The sequence below is a fragment of the Pinus tabuliformis genome, chromosome J, assembly GCF_031772625.1.
Source record: "Pinus tabuliformis cultivar Carrire ecotype Pingquan chromosome J, CPIR1, whole genome shotgun sequence".
Classification (NCBI taxonomy): domain Eukaryota; kingdom Viridiplantae; phylum Streptophyta; class Pinopsida; order Pinales; family Pinaceae; genus Pinus; species Pinus tabuliformis.
The window spans coordinates 151376671-151395479 of record NC_142295.1 but is presented as its reverse complement, the minus strand read 5'-3'; positions in this window follow the sequence as shown (position 1 = coordinate 151395479).

Here is an 18809-nt window from a genome sequence, read left to right as displayed (position 1 = left end):
AAACATAACACCCCATTTTTATTTATGTTAAAAAACTTAATTGTATAATGTTACATGAAATAAAATAATATAGTGTTACATGAACCAAATGATATAAAATTTTCTACAAATATAAGCCTCATTTCATAATACAATAGAAAAAACTATGGAAATAGAATAAAATCGTGGCCAATATTCATTTAATATTCAAAAAAATTAATATTGGCCAAGGTGATGGCCAATATTCAAAACCTCCATTTTTTCATTTCATGATGTAATATGAATCCACAATATTAATATCAATATGAACCAGTTATAAAATTGATTTTGAATGATTGGTTCATATAATGCATTGTTTATGTCTAAATGGTTTGTTGCAAATAAAAGAACAATAGCCACTTAAAATAAACTAAGTAAATTGAACAACATGAAAAACAATGTAAACAACTTTGTCAAATATTACTATGAATATGATGAATGTATTAATCTCATAAATATATGAAAATGATTATTATATTAAAATTAAATCAAGAGGAAAATAAAAGAAATTCAAAAAGCACAATATAAAAAAGGTCACAATCTTATTAGTTATATGTCATAGCGATATGGACTTCAATCACTCCTTTTCTTTCTTCCTAATTGTAACATATGCACTATCTTTCATATAGGCATAACATTGAAAAGGGAAAGGTGGTGCAATGCATAAACCATCTATTGATTTCACTCTTTATATGGTTGTGAATGTAATGCCTTGCTACTCTTTATTCCCAATATCAATTGATGCTCATTCTAAAGTCTATCCCTGTGACTTGTGGATTGTAAGAGCCCATGCCATATTTAAATGAATTTTTTTTCGATTTCCTCTTATCAATGGTGTGATAGGCATAATGTTTGGATTTCTTGCATCAAATGGAACACCAACATACTGATCAAAAACAACAGTTGCGAACATTGGATGTTGAGGTGGCTTAGAGGTAGGTGTATAAAATATATCCTTAACATAACCAAGTGCACCATTCACCAAGCCAACTTCAACCCACAAATTACATGTCAACATAACACGTTGACCATGACACAACAAAACCTCACAGTCCAATTGATCATCATCAACACCAATGATTTTTGAACACCTTGAATGCTCATCAATACATCATGCAATTGGAGAATTTAACGATTTTAACATATGCCTATTATGGAAGGAGACCAAATTATTTGTTGGAAACATGTGAACTGCTACATTAAATAAATCTCTTTCTCTAGGATGAAACCTCATAACAACCCATGACATAAGAAATTCCCAATCTTCAAGAACAAGTTCTATATTTCTTATGCTATTGAGGACTCTACGAAAACGAGATAGTTTCTCATTATAGCCTTGTTGGCAAAATATTGTGTCGAGAGTGACAACAATGTTGAATTTTTTCCACAATAATTTCCCTGTTGTATTGCCTGCATACAAAGGCTTTTCTCTCATAGGAGGAAACTGTCCAAGGCCACCCACAAGGATGATGGATCTGCCACCAAAAGGACAATTCTTTTTCTTTGGAAATGCTTCTCGTAATCGAGCATCTATTTGCATAAAAAACCTTGATCCTAGAAATCTCATTTCATCAATCAATATATTTCTAACATGTATCATTTCTTCCTGGAATACTATAAGTGACTGCCCTTGTAGTGGTTGCATATATTTAATTGGAATTTTTAGAGCTGAGTGTATTGTTTTTGCATGTATATTAAAAACAACTATTCCTGTTGGTGCAAAAAGAAGCAAAGGGTTTCTTCCATTACTTGTAAAATTAGAAAGAGCTTCAAAAATACAATGGATAAGGTAAGACTTCCCAGTGCCCACAGTGCCCTGAACAATCATAAGAAGAGCTTCATGAATCTAATATTCAACAAACTTCCTTAAAACAATTTCAAAAGAAAGTCGTTGTTTTTCCGATAATGAATCTGGAGATGCAAATGTTCTATTTGAAAGGTCAATAATATCACCCTTTGATTTTGCATTCCTTATAAAATTAATAGCTTCTTCTGCAACATCAGCATAAATAGTTGTGCTTTCCCAAAAAGGATATATCAAATTCCATTCAACCAAGGGTGTGAAGATCTGAAATATTCACATCATTTGGTGGAACCAAGTGAGAGAAAATCTATCATTCTTGATCATCTTCAAGATTCATTTCCTTGTTAGAAAAATCACCATATTATTCATATTCAATATTGTCGACAATTGATGGATTTCGATCAATATGCCATGCTCGATATCGGAAATTCCTCCAATTTTCAATATCAATTTTAGCTAAAAGGCCAATTTCTACAAGAATGTCACGAAATGGATTGTATAAGAGAAATTATGTCCAACAAAAGGTTTCAAACTCATCTGAAGCCTCACCAGGAATAGAATAAAACCATGGCCAAACTTGATCGATAGCATGAACATCTCTAGGCTTCCATGGATCTTGTTTACACTTGCTATCAAATGTCCAAGATCTTGTTGTTTCTAGCAAAGATATATGTTCAAGGAAAAGAGGTATCTTCTGATAATGTTGAACAAAAGTATTCTCAGATGAACATTGCAAGCCATCCCTTGAGATTTTACTGAAAACATTTCTTCCAACATTTAAGGAAACAAATTTCCAACTAAAAACAACAAGAGGTAGCTTAAGCAACATATGGCACGTTTCATGTGCTCCAATGTCACGGTCAATAATCGTTTCTACAAGAAACCTTCTATATGCACATAAAGCATGATCCTTAGAGCCAATAGAATTTGAAATTCTAGTTAACATATGAAGATAACATTCAAACCTTTATCTGCTTTTGATGCATACTTGGCAATATATTTAAAGACAACATAACGAGAAAGCACTGGCTAACAATCAACATTTTCACTCCACATTGTTAGAAGGGCAATGTTATGTACATTAAGCTTGTCATCATTTCTTGTTGGCTCATATTTCTTTCTTCCTTCATCATCTATGAGCAATCTTAATTCATCACAAAGATCCCATGGAGCATTGTACCGACATGTCAAAATAGTGTCGTTTTTGCACAAACAAGAATCTACATTACACTTTGTGTGCCTTTGGACACGGTTTAACAATTCTTCATAATCATTATGAGGATTACAAGAGAAAATATGACCAATATTCAATAGGCAAGGGTCATCATTGAGGCTTCGTGGAACCATTATGTTGCAGCGATGTATGTCACGTGGATTCCATGCTATTACATATTTGTAAAAGAATCTCTTTGCAAGTTGTAAATCAGAACCATTTGGCCAATCAAGTCTTTCCATGTCAGGAACACCTTCCAACCATAGGAAACCATGGATATGTGCTAAACCTCTATGCTTCCACTCATATATGAAGAAAATGAAGATATATTTACTACAAACAATATAAATAGAATCATAATAAAAGTTGACAAGGTATAGAAAATAAATTCAACAACATGAACCTGTACCAGAAGTCCCTAACTTTAAGATATTTTTGGATAACTTCCTCTAGAAAAATATTGAATTTGTGGCACATAAATGTGGCAATAATATGAGGGTACTGGATAACATTATCAATTTTCATACAATACTCATTTAAATAATGAGAATGTGAATGTATGGGCATGAGGTTATGCAACTCTGGCCACTTTATGTCAACTGCACTCAAAGTAAAAAATAAAGATGGACATCCCAACTAAGTAATTATGTCATTCAATTCAGCTCGACACTTAGTCCAGTATGCCCTTGTACCTCTCAGAGAAGAACCAAACTACATAACATGCTCATCCAACTTATTAACTAGTAAATCAAATGGTTGGTGATGCAACTCTTCAATTGTTGTAGGTGAGTTATCATGTGAATTTTTCTTTACAAAAAATGCAATAGCTTCTTGGCTCTGATGTCGCATTATCATGTTCAATAGCTAATATCGAAAACAAGGATGGCTTCCAAATATCTGATCATAGTACCTAAGAAGATGCAATGCATAGTCATGAAGTTCAACACTACAAATACGTGGTTGCAACCAATCAACATCACCAGTGGGGAAAAATTTTGGTAATGCCATATCTAATAACCCCTATGTATTATATTCCTTCACTGGAGAGGTTCCAATACTGGGCCAATCCATGTCTTGAACATGTGAATAATCACCATTATCAAGAAATGCTCTAATTTCTTCCACTTCTCTTTGTTCATTTGGTAGGCGAGCAACAAAAGAAGAAGGATGAGAGGGTAAATGCTTAGCAGGAAACCCTTCATTATTAGTTGCATCGATCTCAGATTCTTCAATATTACAATCAACAAATTTAAGCCTGGAGGAGACATATGTTGATCTTTCGGGCAGAGCATTCACTTAATCATGGTCAATTATAACATCTCGATAATATTGATAATGTTGGGTTTTGAAAATCAATGCAGCCATCACTCCAGATATTTTGACATAACATTCATAATATTTAGACTGAGCGGCATGTCTACTCACAATTAGAAAGTCAATATCTTCAACATGTCAGGGAAGACTTTGTATAATTATAGAAATATCTTGAGGATAGCTAATTGTATGATCGCAATACTTATATTCCCCACCTCAAGCATGTGTCACTTGCAAAATACGTTTCACACATGATATTATCATTTCTTCAACTTGAGCAAGAACTATTAAAATATGAGTTGCTCACCAGAATCCATGTTATTATATCGACAAAAATGATGTGCTCCTCTTTCACTCTTACATCGTCTGCAAACAAGTCCTTCAAAATGTATCAAAACCTAGATTCTGGGATATGATTTTTGGCAAATGTGGCACATTTGGACAACTATCAAGCTATCTATCTTTGCTTGAAATATTTTATGCATTGCAATCATGTTTTCATCAAAATGAATATGATCTCTATCGACCGGACCATGTTGAGAACCATTTGGAAGAGTAAATGTTTTTCTAAACTATACTTCATCTTCAGGAACATGAGATTCGCTTCCCAAATTTGAAGCATGTGGAATGGATCTATGACAGGGTCTTTCCAAATTTATGGTTTTCATTTCGAAAACCTGAGAGGATGTAAAGGTCTATTTGTCATAAAATATTTTAAAAATTAATTTCCAACTAATTATAAATGAAAAAAGAATCAAGTTTATTCAAAACTTACATTTGTTTCTTGATGTGGATGAGGGTTATGAGATGGTTTCTCTTCGCTTATAACATTAGTGGATGGAGCATTTTGGGAGTTAGTTTATATGCCTCTATTCAAATGAGTTGTTTCATGTTTCAAAAAAATAAAATATGTTATAAACTAAATGTCCAACAAATAAAGTTTCAAAAATGGGGAACAAATCAAATACATTGAACATCTACATTAGTTTTACAATTTGATGTTTTGGATTCCAATTCTCCAACCTAATGAGATGAAATCATGTTTTCTCCATAAAAGGTTATAAAATACAATGTCCAACCAATTGTAAATGAAAATATGACAAAATATCAAATGCACTTAACATTTACATTTTTTTGGTGATGTGGATGAACGCTTGAGATGGTTCCACTTCACTTCTAACATCAGTAGATGGAACATCTACGAAGTTAATTTGTATGCCTCTATTGAAATGAGTTGTGTCATGTTCAAAGAAAATAAAATATGCCATAAAATTCAATGTACAACCAACTAGAAATTTGAAAAATGAAAAGAAAATCAAAAACATTCAAAATTTAAATTAGTTTGGCAGTTTGATCGTCGAGGATAATGTACACGAAGGTTATGACATGCTTCACCTTCACTTCTCATATTAGTAGATGGAACACTTTCGGAATTAATTTCTAGACCTCTTTTAAAACGAGTTGTATCCTATTCCAAGAGAACAAAATAAATTATAAGTTTAGTAAACAAAACTTTCTAAATAGAGGAATGTAATAAAACAACCACTATTGCAGCAAAAATCAACATATCATTGTGTAACTCCATTATTCCACTCAAGGTACTATCATGGATGACTGATTCTCTTCGTGAGACCACATTACTTTGAGAAGTGGGACTGGAAGATCCGATGTTTCGAGAAACTGGCTCCAAATTATTAAACAAATGGCCAATTAAACTATCATCCAAATCATCACACACAATGTCATAATTACCTCCACCATGGATGTTTTGCAACCTTTGGCCTTGGTCAAAACATGCAATTGGACACATAGAAGGGTGAGGGTGGACATTTGCATCCACGTTATCGATATGATGTTCTTCCCGATTGCAAGATGTTTCCCCAATGTTATGAGAATTTTCATGAGAGCATCGAACAACAAAATTATGCTGACGAGGAGCATATTCTGATAATGAACTATCAACAGGAAATGTTCTTTCCATTATATCATCCATAGTACGATACTTATGAGGAATTATAAAATCATTTTCAAGAGTGGCTTCACTCATTATTCTATGATATGTAGCTCTCCTATGCTCATTTATGGCATCCTTATTTTGTTGATACCATAAATGACGACTTTCATTAGACCTGTCACGTGATGCTAGTGACAAATTTTGTTTTCTTGTACGCTTGCTTGTGCCTTCAAATGACATGTCTACAATGAATAATAAAATATTCATTATGGAATCATAAACATGGAACATAACAAATATATAATATAAGCAAATGCAAAAGAATGAAAAAGGCACAAGTTTTTTTTTGGAAATCGTATAAAAACGTAAAAAGTGTATATGTTATTTTTTCCAACCATATAAACTTATCAAAATGTACAAGGTTTTTTCAAAATGGCTAAAAACAAAAATGAATTTTTTGAAATAGCTAAAAACATAAAAGAATTATTCCAAATGGCTTAAACAAAAAAGTGTAAATTTTCATGTATCATATTAGAATCAAACCAAAACCCATACTATTGGGACACAATACTCTAAGAATTATATGACTTGGAAGTATATGTAAAAATTTGGAACTATATACTATCAAAATATAAATGCAAATATTAAAATGTACATAAACATATAACATTGTTTGAGAATCAATGACAAAAACCAATACAAATAACATGTATAACATAACTCATAGAAATTATAATTATAAAAACAAAGAAAAATGTATAGCATTTAGACACGTTTACATATAATTAAGAAAACTTTAGGGGAAACAATATGAAATATTTTACATCATAAAGATCGATACAAGCATAATTTTAAAGTATTACCATAAAGACCCAAAGTATGTATAGAGCCAAAAATGGAAATATTTTCCACAACCATAGAGAGTATATAAAATGAAAATATTTATAGGAACTCCTAAGAATACTAATATCCTAAGAATCCATATCCATATCAAATGGTGGAATCTCATCAACCGAATCCATACAGGGAGACATTGCAAAAACATTTCCATAGTCAATCAAGTAATTGCAATCCTCTAGTGTTGGGTACCAAAACCCAGACATATGTTCATTAGTTGAATTATCAATATCTGTTCGAAAACAGATGTTGATCATGTCATATAATAGGAAAGGAACTTCACTATAGTTTCACATAAGAACCACACCATGGACTATTTGAACTAGAAGATAACCAAGACATTTGCTATTTAAATATGTAGAAATTTCTTCCAACAACTTCCATCTAAAACCCCAATCATCGACAAAGTAGTCAATCCTTCGTTCAATGCATGGTTGACCAAATTGGAAATGATCTAATTCTTCAATTGAACATATAGAAGTGAAACCATCATTTACAAGGCATATCAACTGATACATGTATATTTCTAACGACATACATTGTATGTCAGTGATTGGAACAAATGAAAAACCCAAGTTATTTCTTATTACATCAAACCAGTAGAATGTATACCCATACAGAGGATAATCTTCATACTGCTTGTCCAGGTAGAGCCAAAATAAATTACTTTTATAAAACACTCCATTCTTAGGGGGTGAAGTGCCACCAAATGGAACATTGGCCCTTTTCCATACCCTATCAAGGCTACTGTAAACATAAAATTTAAACTGCATTCTGTCATACATATGATTTAGAACAACCGAGTAATATTTTCTGCTGCTAAAATTTTCCAATAATGAAAAGAATCCCCAGTCTTCAATTCGTATTGGCCCTGTGTTTTTAAAGGCCTTTGTAAATGGATTCGTTAGACAATAGTTGTGTGTATGGGAGAATTCTGTTGGTAAGGATAAAACAACCACTGGGCCAACACTAGACTCTACTTTGTATCTTGAATCTATGAATCACAAATGAAAATGAAATATGTGACCATTCTGCTTAAGGTATTCAGCAACAGAATAATTGTCTTCACTATTGAGGAAAGGAACCATAAATCCAAATTCGTTCGTAGATACATGCTTGCAATGTAATAAGAAAGAAGGGGTTCATAAAACATTCTTCCATTTCTTACAAACAGTGCTAAACATTATCACAACCGATAAAGGGAGCCAGAGGAAGAAAATTTCAAGAATTTCGAATGGAAGGCAACTCCAAATAGCTGGATCCATGATCAAACAATGAAATCACCTAACAGAAAAAAGAAAACACATTTTATATCAACAAAACAATTTAATGTTGAATAAAATTAAAATTAACATACATACAAAATTTACCATATACACATAAAGAAAAAATTCACATATACACATTGTATAAAATCAATTGAGGGATCATAACATTATTACAACATCGAACAAAATTCCACAATTTTTTAAACCTAATCTCTATAATCCAAGATTATTAATGTTAGTAAACATATAAGTTCTATGTTTATTATTGATGTTATAATGCTTCTACAAATATATTTATAATATCAATATCAATTTTTCATTTTGAATATAAATATTAACTTTAAACCAATTTTGTTAATGTTGAAAAACCTAAACTTCAAAACCTAATGTTATAAATTAACACAATACTACGTGAACCAAATGATATAAAATTATCAAATATTTTAATCCTAACATCAATGCACCCAAATAAAGCTAAAGTTATTAAGTGCAATGTTTAATAAAAATATTTACATAAAAAAAATATTAACATCAATGTATAGATGCAAAATATAATTTTACATAGATTTCTATATTTAACATTAATAATAATAATAATAATAATAATAATAATAATTAACATTAACACTAAAAGGGATATTGATGTTTAATATATTCTAGAGATTTTATATTGAATTAATAAGAAATTAACATAATTTATTATTAATACAGATTTTACATGGATTCTCAATTTATTATTTAAATCTAAATGAACAAAATTTTAATATATAAATATTTTATATCAAATAAAAATGAACCAAATGTATTATTTAAATCTATTACATAAAATAGATTTTATATTGAGAACACAAAATTAAATTAATAAGAAATTTTAGATGGTTTACTATCAACACAATTTTACATCCATTCTTAATATTTGTATTTAAATCTAAATGAACTAAACTCTAAATGCTTTTCTATGTCTTTTTTGTTCTAATTTTTGAATTACATAAAATAAATCTATAGCATACACTTAACATAAATCTATAAAATAGATTTCATTATTTAAAATCTATAAAAAAATGTTTTACATAAATCTAGTACATATAATAGATGACAATTCTATTAAATTTTGGTTAGAGAACACTTTAGTTAACAATAGGATTTCATTATATGCATATTTACTCCCATCTAACCCCAAATTTGGTACATCAATATAATAATATAATTTTTCACTTTATTTAGAATCTACTTTGTATAAAGATAAAATAATTGATTTTATATATATAATTGGTCACCACTTTATATGTGATGACATATGACATGTAAAAATAATATACTTTAATTTGGCATGGACTTTATATAAAGATAAATTACTTATAAAATAATTAAGAATAAAGAAATATATATGTATATCTATCTTATTAGTCACCATTTCATATGTCATAAAATAATTATATATATATATATATATATATATATATATATATATATATATATATATATATGACAATTTATAATAAAAATATGTTGGCCTGAGCAATAAATAAAATATTTTAATGACCATATTAAATAATATATCTTTAGCTAAGTTTATGTTAAAAAAAAAACAATTTATTTATTTATTTTTTATATATTCCTTTCTTATTGTAAGAAATACATGTAATTTATTCCATTCTTAATATCAAGTTGATATATAACATTTAGGATATATTAATAATAAAAATATATTTAATATTGAATTTATTTATAGAGAATTTTTTTTATTCCATTAATAGCTTAGATTTGTTATGTTCTTTTCTTAATATGGAGTTGATATGTAATGATATGTAACATTTAAATATTAATCGCAATTTTTTTTTTATAAAAATGAAATATTGTAAAAGGGGATATTTTTTATTATATGAGATATAAATGAGAGAATTCTTATTATATAAATATTTTTTAGGAACATTTATAGTTGAGTGGTGCACTACAAGACCATAGATTTAAAAATAATAATAAAATTTTGATATTAAAAGAAAAAAAAAATATTGTTATCCATAAATAAAATAGTCATTCTAGGTTTAGTGAACATGTAATATTTAAAACAAAAATATGTTATTAAGATAAGAATATGGTATCAATCAAATAAACTATTCCAATATCCATTTTAAATAAAAAATGCTCTATATCATAATGTTATATTTAAAAATAATAAAACAATAATCTCACTAAGGAATTAACAAAAAATTGTAATAACAAAAAACAATGTAGATCATAAATAAAATACTTAAATTTCCATGTTAATTTACAACCACTTTATATAGAGATAAGGTAAAAAAAAATTGTAAGTTTGGAAGGAGTCTCCTATTTTTTAGTTTTACATGTCCATTATTCTCCCCATGGAGGGTAGCACAAGATTCGAACCCAAGATCTCTGATTTGGTGAGACTTCATTCTACGACCATAACCACTTGAGCTACCCTAGACAAACTATAGAGATAAGGTAATTGAAAGTAAAGGGAAAACATAATTTTTTCACTACTTTTTATGGAGTGAAAAAATGCCATATAAAAATAATATAATTGATATTACATGATATGTAGTTTATTCAATATTTATTTCTCATTTATTAATTAAAATAAAAATAATATTAATAAAAAAAAAAATTATTATTATTCATAATTAAAATATTTCAATTTCTATATTAAATAAGAAAGTTTTATATCAAATTTAAATAAAGAAAATAAAAGTAATTTAATTTTAAAAAAATATTTATTGTAATGACCCCACGAAATAACCTACATGTAATTGAAAAAAAAAAATTAATATCTACACATATTCTATACCACCCTGCATGAATCTGTACGCAAACGTTTCAATTTTAACACCACCTACACGTGGCAACACCATAGAAAAGGGCTATGTATAGAATTATCTGGTCATTTATGAACGTATTTGGAAATATCCCATGGAGGGTAGGGAATTGTCTGCCAGATTTAATGCTGGCATGTTGTTTCCTTACACCTGGCCTATGGCATTTATGTTTGCTGGCTCGTTCACGTGATGAGGGCGTGGTCTATGAACCCTTTGCCTCTGTGCCCTCGGGCTCCTCCCCGCATCGACGATGGGAAAGTGAGATAGCCCATCCAAGGGTGAGACTGGCTCGATACACATCAACTCAGTTTATTGATCCATTAAGGTTTCCAAAAGCATTTGGCTTCGGCCCTGCACAGCTCCATTTTCTTCCTGGTGCCGAACATGCTCAGAACCTCTGCTTGATGAGGAATGGTTATGGCCCTGATGCTTAGCCACGTTCTGGATCAACTTGGACCTGTTTTTTTTTAACGGCAGTTGCCTTATGGTAAGTGTTAGACTATGTTGTCTATCTATAAGTTTCTCTTCTTTTGATTTATGCTCGGCCCAAATTTCTAACATATTACAGGCTTGTCTTTGTTTCTCTATGGACGAGGGTTACAGTTCTTGCTCCAGCGAGTTATGCATGGGTACTGGTGTAGCTGCCCAGCTTCCAGGTTCTATTCTCTCAAAGTTTGACTAACGGGTATGTTCTCATGCTTTCTCTGCGTTCTATTTATTACTTAGCTACAGCAAGAAATGAAAGGTCTCTTAGTATGTTAATAAGAGCTCCTTATCTCTGTCGACTAGTGATGGCCCTCTAGCTCCATCCCTTACAACTTCTTTTTTTTCTTAATGTACAGAGTATTGGTAGGATTCAAGCCTGGCAAGTCCGCCCAGCTCATAAAAGGGTTGGGAATCCATCCTTCGAAAGGGTTTTTAAACTGTTAACTATGTTTTGATGAGCCCTCAAGCTCTTTTATACGCTTGTTCATGTAATGGATTTTCTGTTAAGTAATTTATTCAGGTTATTACCATTGGAGAACATTTTGTGGCTCATACGTTTTTTGACTGTTCATGCACACAATATACTATGTATACTTCCAGTTTTTCTGCTGTTGGTCTGGTCTCTATGACCCAAGTTTTGACGGTTAAGGGATGAGCGCCTTCCCTGTGGCGCATTACCCTTTTCTTGAAATTATCTATATTTATAAACCCTCGTTAAGTTTCATGAGTTATTGGACTATGATGTGTTTATCACTGTGATAGTGCCTCCTTGCAAATGTTTATATACTATTGTTCTGTGCATTCCTCCATTGCCAGCGGGGTTTTCATTTCGTATTGTATGGGCATGGCATTTCATAAGGTATGATGTATGGCATAGTGCACACTGCATGATGGTAAAGGGTTTGTGCTTTGCAAGTTTATGTTTTTGTTTGACATTGATTATAAATCTGGCTCTGCACACTACTAGATTCTTCTTATGTAACCTACAAGATTATTACCTGAATTCACCCTCAGAGTTGGATTTACTCTTTTATGTGTTCTCTCTAAGTTATTCGTTTCTATATGAGGCCGAGACTTACAAGATTTCCTTGCGACCATTTTGCATGTATATATTTTAGTGCTTATCTCGTTGTCTCATAGATTTATCTGTATGCAAGAAGGAGCAGCTAAACCCTAGTTATGAAGACTGCATCCCTTGCGGTTGTGACTATGCTACTCAGAGTTTTTTTTAAATATTGTTATTTCGCGAATGCTTCAAAGTTATAATTTGAAATGTTATACTTTTCTACATTCTCTTTGTGATAAAGCATGTGAATAAAATAAAGAAAGAGCTGTGTTGGTCCTTCTGTAGTTAATAGAATGCATTTCGTTTTGCTACAATGTCAATCTTTCTGAAGACTTTGAATCTATGGTGAGCTTGTGTTTTTCTTTTTCTGTTTTTCCATTTTTTCTATAATCTCTGAAAGGATTTCCCAGCAGACCACTCTTGCATTTGACTCCCAGAATTTTTTTTAAAAGAAAAGAACAAGAATCTAATTCTTCACATGCTACAAAAACTATTGTCAGTAAAGGTTTCCCTAGGAGGACAGTCATTCCTTTGTTCATTTACCCATCCTGATTTCCTGTAAGAAAATTCCTCCCACTCCCCTTTCACAATATAAAGACGAAACCAAGGAGAAAAAAGAAATAACATTATACAGCTTTCTAAATAGTCCCAACACATAGTTTTCTTACGTACCTGGAATTCTCCGGCTGAAGAGTTGTTCCTGACAGTCACCCAGATCAGGGTCTACTGTCTTTAATTCCACCGGACCATGAGATTCGTCCTTTAGGACCAGAATCTCCCCCTTGCTTCTTACTAGACTGCAGTCTTCTGCAAGTGCTTGTACAACAAGCACAGCTATTTGGTCATCACTAGACTTAGCCACTCTTCTTTCCTTATTGGATTCCTTTCCTTTTTCCTCTACCTATCCCAACAGCGCAGATTTTTTCTCCTCCTCCCCTCCTTTTCCTTGGAAACTTTTCTAGTTAGGGGAGGTGGTTAGGTTTGCTTTCACAGCAACTGTCTTTCCACCTCAAGAGGACAAGCTCCTCCTTGAGAATTTTTTTCCTTTTAAGGAAACACTTTCCTTTATTTCATCATGAAAACAAATTATATTTAAACTTTTGAATAGATAATAATAGTAGGTTCAGTTTATATTTACCACAGAAAATCAAATATTTACATCGTCCTGATGTCTTTCAGCTATGAACAACCCTAGATAAGTCCTTTTCATAAGTTCTTCATCTTCCCAAGTGGCCTCATCAGGCCCAAAGTGCTGCCACTGCACTTTAACTTGGGTAATATCCTGCTTCCGCAGCGTTACTTCTCTCTGGTCGAGGATGCTCAGCGGTTCGACCCGGATTTCTCCTTCCGGTTCTACCTGAATATCCTGCCATTTAATCACATGTTTAGGATCATAAACATATTTCTTTAACATGGAGACATGAAAGACATTGTGGACTCGTATGTGACTTGGCAGAGCGAGCTGGTAAGCCACCGACCCAATTCTTGCTAAGATCTGAAATGGTCCACAGTATCGAGGTGCCAACTTAGCGCACCCGCTCCACTGTAATGTGCTCTTTTTTGCTCAAATTATCACATACACATGATCACCGACCTGATACTCCTTAAACCTCCTTTTCCGGTTAGCAAAGTTCTTTTGCCTATCCTAAGCTGCCTTCAGATTAGATCATACCCTTTTAACCAGTTCCTCCATCTCCTTAAGCATTTCAGGACCTAACATCAATCTGTCTTCCGGTCCACTCCAGCTTGAGGGGGTGCGACACTTCCATCCATACAATACTTCAAAAGGGCTCATTAGCAATGATGTGTGGTAGCCATTATTGTATGTGAATTCAACCAAGTGTAGATAGTCCTCCCACCTGGTTGGTTGTTGCATCACATATGCTCTCAACATATCTTCCACCACCTAGTTCACCCGTTCAGTTTGCCCGTCAGTTTGAGGGTGATAAGCCGTGCTAAAGTTCAGCTGAGTTCCCAATTCTTCAAACAATGTTTTCCAAAAGACCGATGTAAATTTTACATCACGATCTGAAATTATTGTCTTTGGTAACCCATGCAGCTTAAATATATTTTGCATGAACACATGGGCAATCTGCACAGCTCTGTAGGTAGATTGTACTGGTATAAAATGTGCTAACTTACTCAGCTTGTCCACCACCACCATGATGGAGTCATTATTTTTCTTTGACTTAGGCAAACCGGTTATAAAGTCCATAGAGATGGTTTCCCACTTCCATTCTGGAATGGGTAATGGTTGTAATAAACCCGCAGGATGTTGATGTTCTGCTTTAATTTGCTGACATTCTAGACAGCGTGCCAAATAACCAGCCACATCTTTCCTCATTCCCAGCCAATAATATTATTTTTGAAGTGCCGTGATCATCTTTTGATATCTTGGGTGTCCAGCGTAATGACTCTTATGATACTCATCCAATATCATATTTTTAATGCTGTTCTGATTGGGCACATACAACCTTCCTTTATAATACAACATTCTAGCATCATCCAAGGCATAATCCGGCTATTTTTCTTTGCTAGTTGGTTGTTGCACTTGCTGTTTTATTTGCTGATAAATAGCATCTTGTTCGGCTGCCTTTTTAATCATTTCCTCGAAGGGGCTTTTCCCTTCACTGCAAGAAATTTCGTATAGGCATTGCAATTTCCGACTCAAAGCGTCCGCCACCTGATTCTCCTTCCCTTTTAAATGCTTGATCTCAAAATCAAAACCACTTAGGAAATCCACCCACCGTGCTTGCCTTGCATTTAGAGTGGGCTGGCTAAAATAATTGGTCAGACTATGGTGATCTGTCAACAACAGAAATTTTCTTCCCATAAGGTAATGGGGCCACATTTTCAAGGCACGAATCATAGTTACCAGCTCTAGATCGTAAGTAGAATATTTCTGCTCATGCTCCTTTAATTTTCTTGATTCATAAGCTATTACCTTCCCTTCCTGCATCAACACACCGCCTACTCCTTCTTTACTTGCATCCGTGCACACCACATAATCTTTGTTGGGGTCCGCTATGGTCAAAATGGGTGCGTTGGTGAGCAGGTATTTAAGTTGCTCGAAACTTTTTTGACATTCAAGGGTCCACCTAAAGGCCCTTCCCTTTTTCTGTAAGGAATTAATGGGATAAGCTACCCTTGAAAATCCTTCCACAAACCATTTGTAATAGCCTGCTAACCCCATGAAGGATCAGATGTCCGCCACATCCTTAGGCACCAGCCATTCCATTATAGTCCTTATCTTTTTGGGATCCACTGCGATTCCTTCCTTAGTAATTATATGCCCCAAATATTGTATTTGTTCTTTGTAAAATTCACATTTGCTGAACTTAGCATATAGTCGGTGTTCTTAGAGGATTTGCAACACTAACCTGAGGTGCTCCTAGTGCTCCTCCATAGTCCGAGAATAAATCAATATATCGTCAATGAAAATCGGTATGAACTTATCCAAATACTGGAGAAATACGCTATTCCTTAGACACATAAAAGTTGCGGGGGTGTTGGTCAATACAAAGGGTAACACCACAAATTCATAATGGCCATATCATGTTCTAAAAGTTGTCTTAGCTATATCCTCTTCTTTAATCCTCACTTGGTGATATCCCGATCGCAAGTCAATCTTTGAGAAAATTGTTGCTCCCTTTACCTAATCAAACAGTTCATCGATACGAGGCAGAGGATATCTGTTTTTTATCATCAATTTGTTTAATTGGTGGTAATCTATACACATGCGAAGGGTCCCATCTTTCTTCTTAACGAACAACACCGAGGCTCCCCAGGGTGACACACTGGGGCAGATATAGTTTTTGTCCAACAACTCCTGTAATTGCATTTTTAATTCTATCAATTATGGTATGCTCATTCTGTAGGGTGTCTAGGATACTAGGGCTACTCCTAGCACTAATTCAATGGTAAAGTCTATATCTCTTTTAGGTGGTAATCCGGGGATCTCCTCCGGAAACACATCAGCAAATTCCTGTATCACAAGAATGTTCTCCATTGTGGTTATTTTATCTTTCAAGTTGGCATAGCCCACTTGGATGGCATAAATCCGACATCCTTTCCTAATACATTTTGTTAATTGTGAGGCGGTTATGGGCCGAATTTGCACTGGCCGCTTGATTCCCTGCATTTCTTGCTTTATTCCAAGCTCATCCTTATAACTGATAGTCTTGGTTTTACAATTAATTATGGACCAGTGTTTCTCCAACCAGTCCATACCAATTAATATATCGTATGAACCAAGGGGAAGCACATTTAAATCTGCTGTAACTGACTGTCCTGCTATTTTTAAAGGGCAGTTTTTGATCTTAGCATTTACCCGTCTTTTTGCCCCTGTTGCCAACTAAACTAGCCAAGGGTCCTTAAACTTAACAGGTTGCAACTTACAGAGCTCCACAATTCTAGGACTAATATAACTTAATGTTGCACCAGGGTCAATTAAAATAGTTACAGCAAGGTCTAGGAGTTTACCTTCAAATTCCTCCATGGTCATCTAGTACTCCACCTGATGATCCTCTAGAGCAGCATTAATCTTCGGTAGACTCCGTCTTACCTCGCAAACCGTAGAAGCTTCATAGACTTCGGAAACTTGTTCAGTTCCTTTTCGTTGAGGGCATTTTTTAACGTAATGGGGTCCACCACCGCCACAACATTGCACTTGAGGCCTTGTTGTCCCTTCGTTGTCTATTTTTTCTGGGTTGTTCATTGGTTCTGGACTCAATGGGGGGCTTTAATCGGAGCGAGTTCTTCTGTATGCTTCTGTTGTTTTGTCCCTTGGTGAATCCTTTGTTACCACCTCTGCGATTACCCTTAGCACTTCCAGCCAGCTTGCTTCTTTTTTTATCGGCCCATCTCTTACCCAAGATTTCTCCCTTCTGTTTGCTTTGCTGGTATCAAATTCGGGCTTTGCGTATAGCCTCATCCATATTATTTAGGTTTTCAGATTCGATTCTTTCTCTCATACTCAAGGGTAAACTGCTGACAAAGCTTTGTACATTAGCTTTTTCTTCCCAAATATAAGGCACATAACGTAGTAATGAAGTAAAACAAGTGATGAACTGGTCCATAATTTGTTGTCCCAATCACAGGTCATGGAACTCTCTTGCCTTTTCATCATAGAAGTGTTCTGTCAAGTATCTTTCTTTAAAGTATTTTTGAAATTTTTCCCAAGTGATAGTCTGTTCGCTCACTCCTTTTACCATTTTAACCTCCTCCCACCACAGGGTGGCTTTCCCCTGCAATTGGAAAATGGCCAACCTTGCCTTAAGATTGTGATCATATTCATACAGCTGAAAATATTTGTTCATATTAATCAACCACGCCTCAGCTGCCTCCTCCTGTTCTCCGTCAAAATGTGGTGGTTTGATCTTGCGGAATTCCCCTTGCAACTCTATCTGTTGCCTTTTTGATGTTTGTTGTTCGGAGGCATTATCAGATCGTTCCTCTTCCCTTCCTTCTGACTCTTCAGGTTCTGTATTTTGATTCTGTTCCCCTGACATCCTTTGTTGTTCAGCACTGGGATTCAATGGTTGTTGATTTTGCTTGTCAGATAGGCTCTTTATAATTCTCTCCTGTTCCATTGTTAACCTTGCGTTATCCTCCCTCAATCGGGCCATCTCATTTTTCAATTCTTGCACTGTCTCCAAAATTGCAAGGTTTGTATTGCGAGCCTCCTCTCCAAGTTGTACCCATAATTCGGGGTTATTCTCTACAGGTCCCTGTCCCACTACAAATCTGTGTGATGCATTGTCTGCTCTCCTCATGATGTCAATCTTTCTCCTGTACTTAAACATAAAAATAACAGGTGAGTAGTCACGCATCATTTTTTTTTTTAGTGCTCAGTAGAGATGGAAATAAATTATATTTGATCTGTATATCAACTCCAATTCCCCAGAGGCCACAGTTTTTTATTCTGGGCTCTGATACCACTTGTAATGACCC